The sequence below is a fragment of the Melozone crissalis genome, unplaced genomic scaffold, assembly GCF_028551555.1.
Source record: "Melozone crissalis strain CALT ecotype California unplaced genomic scaffold, PUWL_Pcris_2 ptg000045l_1, whole genome shotgun sequence".
In the NCBI taxonomy this organism is placed as follows: domain Eukaryota; kingdom Metazoa; phylum Chordata; class Aves; order Passeriformes; family Passerellidae; genus Melozone; species Melozone crissalis.
The window spans coordinates 24,712,624-24,720,008 of NW_026535823.1; positions in this window are offsets into that span (position 1 = coordinate 24,712,624).

The following is a 7,385-nucleotide window of genomic DNA, read 5'->3' on the forward strand; positions in this document are numbered from 1 at the left end:
ACTTTGGAGTTTACAGATGAGTCCAGTCTTTCAGTCCTACAAAGAGGAGTTCTGATTTACTACGCAGGAAGTAAAAAGCACAGAAAGTAAAAGTTTAAAAGGCTCAGGAAGAGAGAGTTGTCAGTGCTATTTCCCACTGTAAGGCAGATCCAAGGCAAGTTGAGCCATGTGTTACCTCCTCTTGCTGCCTTCTCTGCCAAGGGGCCAGGAAGAGGCAGCACAGTTTGAGAGAGCTGCCAGTTCCTGCCCTGGGTTCGAAGGACACAGCTCAGAAGCAGAGCAGTGCCTGAGACAGCCACAGCCCACAGGTCCCAGGATGGGATGGGGTCAGTGCCATCAGTGGTTCCTCTGTGGGATCCTCTCCCAGGATGAAAGCATGCTTTGTTCTTGCCACCAAGCTGGCAGTATAAACAGCAGAAACATTGAAGCCTGTTTTCTGAAGGATGCACTCATGCAAGTTGGTGCAGTATCTGATGTCTAAGAATGTGCCAGCCCAGGAATATTTATGCACAGCAATGCCAGCCCCAGCAGCTGTTCCCCACAGGAATCTCTGGTTGCCCATCCAGGCTGAGGATGCTCCTGTTTCCCTCTCTCCCCTCAGGGAAGGGATTAGTGGTCTTTGCTCTCCACTAGCTGCCCACTATTTCCACAACACCTCTAAACCTTTTATCCTTGAACAGGTCAGGATCAAGTCTGTGCAACTCCTCATGTTAATCCCCACGTGAACAGAAGTAAAGGGTAGACTGTGGTAAGACTGTGGAAATAGCTCAAATCCAAGCAACCACATTCAGACTCTCAACATCTAGAACTGTATCAATTCAGGGGAAGTAATGCCAAACTTGTGAAGAGTATTTTCAAATTTAATTAATTGTGGGTTTTAATTCCCATTCATTGCTTCTTATTCCACCTTTTTCTGCTGGGTTAAAGGGCTCTTACATAAAACAGCATCTTCTTACTGTGGGAGCAGATGTCTGTTCTCAAAGCAAGGTGTATATACTTGAGTTTTTGCTTTCCTGTCCCTTTTGTTCTTTGAAAGATAACCCAGCTGCACAACACACTTAACCAGAGGGCAAATCTTGTTTCAATCTAGTCTGTTATAAAGCAGGAGGGGGAAATAAAATAAAAAATAAAAAGTGTTTTGGTTTTCATTTTGTTGTTTTTAATAGAATAGGCATGGTATTTCTGGGAAATGTTTATGCTAATATTTTAGGGGTAAGTCCCATGTAAAGTGAAGACGAAAGCTCCTCCTCAAATGGTATAATTAACTTATTAACTACAATAAATTGTTCTTCCACGTGACTTTTCCTTTTATTTTTTAATAGCTTTTCAAGTGCATGGCTGCTATTTACCCATGCAGCATATGCAGCAGAGAAGTGAAGGAGCCATCTGTGTTGGCTGTTTGGCAAAATAAAAAGTAATTACCAAAGCTACTTTTGATTTAGTAATCTTACAAATGGATCACAGTACTCTGGCCTATGTTTTACTGCTGAAATTATTTCAAGCCCTGACTAGAATTATTCTGCTCTTATCTGCCCACAGCCAAGCACCTGAATCTATATTTAAGCACCTGCAATCTCTTCTGATTTTCAGGACACACAGCATGTACTGTTCTCTCTGCTGTTCAGGGAATCTGTACAGGCTCAACTTCTCTGAAAATTTAGGCAGTTCAACCCAGAGAGAGGCTTATGCAATCACACTTGCCAGGATCAAGCTTCTGGGTCATTCCTTTGTTGTGGATGTCCCTTCTTGAACTCCACCCCCTAAAAAAAACACCAGGAAAAGAGAGAAAGCACTGTTCCTCACAGTAAACCTTATGATTCACATGTAGTGGATCAATAGCCTGGGATATCTCTACCCCTAGAGACCAGGTTTCAGTGTTCTATGTGGCAAAGCTCTCCACATCAGGGGACATGGTAAAATTCTCAAAATGGGCACTAAAAATGTCCATGTGGATGTGAACGCCAGGCTGAAACCTGCTTTTCCTGCTCCATGAGGAGAACTCACAGCTCCACACACTGCCACCCGACTGCCCTCTGGGACAGAGATCCTGAACTGACTGTTTAATGGGATCTGGAAAACATGTGGCCTTCTGGACAGCAACAGCTCAAACCTTTTGGACACAAGCAGCAAAAAGCTTGTACCCATTGTACAAACTGGTCATTAGAAGCTGTTACTGTGCAGCCTGAACGGCCCCATCTACCCCCAGCAGCTTCTCAGCAGCAGCAGCAGGGACTTCCACCAGTCCAGAGTGCATTTCACCCCCAACAGTTCCTCACTGGACAAAAGGGTTGAGATCTGGTGATGTTCCACATGGTGTTTTGATGATATATTCCCATTAGAATGAGCAGGGCTAGGCTGTCTCATGTCCTTGGGCTCCTTGGATATTACGCAGATGAGTAACAACTTCTTTGGCCAATTTTTTTGGATGCCGCAGTTTTATCCCATGACACTGTACATGCCACATCTCTCTGAGCTGTCCAGAGGTTTAGGCAGTATTTGTACATAGATAGAAGTCTTGGGGCCAGAAATGACCAACAGTCCAGAAAGTCCATTTGATAAGGGAGGGTTGATAACTTCATCCTACCCAACTGGGTTCCTCAGATGGGAGAGATGCTGCTGTACAAGTGATTGGCACTGAAGAGGGAGGCCTTCAGAGTCTCCTTTTTTGTGCTTGTGCAGGAGAAGGAGCTTCTTTAATCCTCCTATTGCTATGGGCTTGTTACAAGATAGTGTAATATAAAAGTGTCTGTGAGTTTTAATGAATTTGTAAGTCATAGCACAAAAAGGGTGTCTTGGGGAGAAGATTGTTGTCACTGCTGGAAACAGAAGTGGGAAGTTGATTTTCCCTCTGAGTGCTGACATTTTCAAATGCAGAATCCCAGTTTTGTCTCATGTTCCTCATCTATTTAGGTGTTTAGTTTTGCATCAGAGAGCCATAATACCCAGCAGATTGCTGCTGGAGGATTACCCAAATAATAGTGAAGCTTCTCCTTCTAACACAGGCTGAAGAGTCGTAAAAGTTGAAGAATCCTGAAAATATGGATCCTCTCTCCTCATGATTATTGTTCCTGGCAGCAGATTGTTAAATGCATACTATCACCTGCTAAATATGGAGTAACCTGTGTCCAGCAGACAGCACCTGGACCCAGCTGTTCTGTAAGAAAAGCCCTACAATCCAGGATTCCTACAAAGTCCCAAAATTTCTTTGAGTTTTCTGCAAAAGACATGATTCAGGAGAACAAGTGCCAAATCCATTTAAAAGCAGCAGTTGTGGAGCTGCTGTACTCAGTATCCAGTGGGTATTGCCTGAACAGTGCTATCCCAGTTATCCTGCTGCTGCAGAGGAACCTGTGGCTGGCCCCACTGGTGAGCCAGCTTGGATAGGTGAAAGGTTGGGTGAGCTCAGGCGTTGGGAGAGGCTGGAGGTGATGGGGCAGCCAAAGTGTGGCCAGCTCTGAGTGACCACACAGGCAGTGAGTCCTGCCCTGTGGGGTCAGTAGCAGGTGACATCACCTGGAATCCCCAGTGGATAAACATAAGGTGTCTCATTGGAGATGAATGGATTGTCCTCCACTGAAACCTTCAAGAAATTTGCAGGCGGACCAGCTTTTGTTTTCCTCACAGTCACCTCTACAGCAAGAAATTCTCTTGTGTGAAAGACCTCATGGTGTTCTGTTCTCCATACAGACATGACGTTTCAGGGTCTCTTCACAACAGGGACCTGAACACTGCACTCTTGCTTCAGGGTTTTCCTGACATTTATGAGTTGTTTGTCCTTCCCTGACCTGCATGAGGGAACCTGGCCAACAAGGCTGTGTTATCAAAGCCATCACTCCCCAGAAAGTAAAAGTTGCACACATTCAAGAGAAGAACTCTTGTAGCTAGTTGTGAAAGTCTTTTGAGTCATGTTGTCTCAGTTCCAAAACAGTGAGCAAGGAATTAGCAGTGTAGTAAGTGGAATTAACCTTACCTATTGTTATTAACTAATCTTATCCCTTTCTGATCCTGAATGGATTCCTGGTCATCTTCAGCATGGACAGATTTTGAACCCTTGGAAACAACAGATTCTAATTGTCTTCTTTTTTGCTCTTCTCCAGACTTTTCTTACATTTGACAAACTTTTACCAAGAGAGGAATATCTCAGCCTAGATCATGTCATGCTTATTGTCAGCATTTATCCAGGACTGTCCAGCCTTATCTTGGGCAGGTTTAAACTCAGGAGCCACCACTCAGAGCAGCAAACCCTCCACCACCACCCCATGTCCTGCCAGGGTAGGTCAGCCTTGATCCTAGCCTTGATCCCTCCCATAAACTGGGCAAAGACAGTTTGCTTCACTGGCTGAGCCCGAGCCCTCTCCATGCCACATCCCTGTGGCAACAGGGACAGCTGCCATTATGTTCCACAAAGCCCTTTTTCTCCCATCCAAAGCTATTCCTAAATTCCTCAATGTCTGCAGGTATTGTCTAGCACAGCCTGTCCCATGCCAGCCTCTACCCGACCTGGTGACCAGCACCACAGACTTTTGATCAGTTCCAAAGGAAATGTTGGCTGCAGAGACGAAGACCAAAATCCTGGCAGTAGCACATCTGCCCTTCATCAGAGGAATCCAGGAATTCTGCACAGGGACAGACGAGTCCAAGCACCTGGCAGGCAGCTGAGCAGATGAGTCATTTGAGGAGCTGAGGCTGACAAGTGATATGTGCATATTTAATGCATCCCAGGATTCCTGTCTGCTTTCAAATGGCTCAGGGATGTTTGTTGAGGCTCTGGGGATTTGGAGCTTCACAGGCACACTTGAGACTCATGAAAGGAGCAGTTTGACTCTGATACTTATCTCAGCACTTTCTGCTTCATAAATATCTCAGGCCTTAAAGTCTCCAGGCTGGGAGGCACTCAGATGGATGAGGATCTGGGGAATAGTTCAGTGTTTTGGGAAGAAACAAAAAGATCTTTCTGGCAGTGAATGATCTCCCTGTCTCCTTTTTAAACTGCTTCCAGAGTTATGGAGGACAGTTGTCACAGCATAATCATGAGCTTTATTTCCTTGGGTAAACCAGATTAAAAAGGGAGAGAAATGAAAAAAAAATCCCCAAAAACACCACAACAAGACCTTTGAAATTCTTTGTAAATTAGTGCTTGAGATGAGGCTGTGAGGTGATCTTTCAAAAATAGTGTTTTCTGTTCTCCAGGAATCCATGGGAGCTCCATGGTGTGGAAGAGATAAACAGGAAGCAGTCCCAAAGCCGCCAGGTTGAACTCCTCAGGCATGGGTTTGAAGCACACTTCGCTTTTGCAATTCATAGTGAATAAATTACTTGGTGGAGCTCATTGCCTCAGGACTATGGGGAGGACAAAAATAAAAGCTGGCTTCTGTGCTTCATTTATTTATGGAAATTATTTACACCAAGTCTTGTCTAACCAAAGAAGGTTAACACTTTCTCTCTGGGTACCTGTTTGCTGACTCCACCATTCCCTTGGATTTTGTTTTCCACAGTCTACTTTGAACCTCCCAAGCTGCAAATTGTTGCTCTTGGTCACTGTCTCACAATATTCCACTGCTGAGAAGAGCTGGACTTTGTCATCCTTGTACCTCAGCTGGAAGTAGCCATAGGCTGCTATCAGTTCATGCCTTAGACCTGTTGTTGAAACAGCTTCTCCATAATTCCAACATTCCCAGCTCCCAGAGGGTGCTGTGCATTGAGCCCAGCCAGGCTTCACTCCTCAGGAAAGCAGAAGCTTCTTGACCAAGCTGTTGTCAACTCATGCTACACAAACAATTTGTGCCTGCAGTTCTGATTTATGTGAAGAGGCAGGAACACGGATTCCAGGATACACAGCTTTGCAAAAAATAGTGAAGCTCACCACCATGGATAGCTGGGAAAATGCTTTCAGGGGAATTCTGGTGCAAAGCCTGCAGGGGGAGGATGCTGGCCAGCAGCACTGACCTGGGTTAAGCCACTCTCAGAGATGCAAGCTAAGGTCTCAGCGTGGCACTGAGATCCATCAGTGCTCTCAGGGGAAAACCACCGTGCAAGTGATCCTTGTTCATTAGGCCTGTTTAATACAGATGGACCAGGGAAGAATGAAGTACAGCAGGCTAATTAATGTTTCTTTAATTAGTAACAGAAAAAATATGTTTGGACTTTGATTCTTTTACACAGAGAATATTGGAATGATGCATCAGGTGGTTTTGTGTCCATTTTGCTCTGTTTTATTACCATGTAAAAATATACATCTGGTACACAATATTAAAAAAATATTTTCACAAAATAAGTGCTTTGAGCACTAAAAATTCACTTGTGCACATTAATGTTGGCCTAAACATTTACATTTTCTAGCCACATCCCCTCCCTACCCCAAAAGTGGGCAAACCCCAGACTATAAATATTATCTGTGTCAGATATAGAAAACTTTCCCAGAAAAAGAACAGGAAACACAAACATAACAATTCTGTGGCTCAGACGAATTGATTTTCACTCCCCCAAAACAATAAAAAAGGAAAAATAGAAATATTTTTGTCAAAATTAAAATGGCACAGGGAACACAACACTACTTATCAGACACTGCAAGCAGAAGAGGAGGAAATTTTGAGACATGATACCTTTCAGGGGAGTAATGGCACAGACCAGGAAGCAATAGTATGCTTGCAGATGGTCAAAAAGTTTTAAGAATCACAGAATATTGGGTTGGAAGGGGACCTTGAGTGCAGAGTAGTGGAGATATCTCTTATGAGTCCTTCTTCACCTCTGGAAGGTTCAGTTATGGAAAACCAACAGTTTCTATAACCAGCATTTGCCCGTCTTGAGCCAAGACAACACCTCAGGAAATGCTGACGTGTTGAAAATGTTGTTTTCTGGCAAGAGTCTCTTCCCACCAGTTTTTGAGACTTTCTCAGGTAGTGTGTGCTGATCACACTGAATAGTGACCTCGCTCACCTCCTCAGTCATGGGGGCACTTGCCATTAGTCCAAGCACTATTGGATGCAGCTTAGAACATCATCAAGTCCCTTTTTCAAATGTGAAAAATCCCTTGAAGGGAAAAATGGTCCCTTTGGTAAAGCATGAATTAGGGCAGAAGGAGACATTCACAGCTCATGGTTAAAAACAGCACATCAACAGCTAACCATGTGAAGGCAGTGGGATGAAATGCCAGCAGCTTTGCAGGGCTGATCTCAGGTGTTTCCACCAACCCACTGCCTGTGGGAAAGGTAACACCTGGTAGCCAAGGTCACACCTGCTCACAGGGCAGGAATTGATAACGAAATATCTGGAGATCAATGTAACTGAGGACAAAACAAGAGGGGAAAGTTGCTGAAAATTTGATGTCAGATTGAGTCTTAGAAATCAGAGTGTGCAAAAGTAAACCAACTTGCTTCATTCTCCAG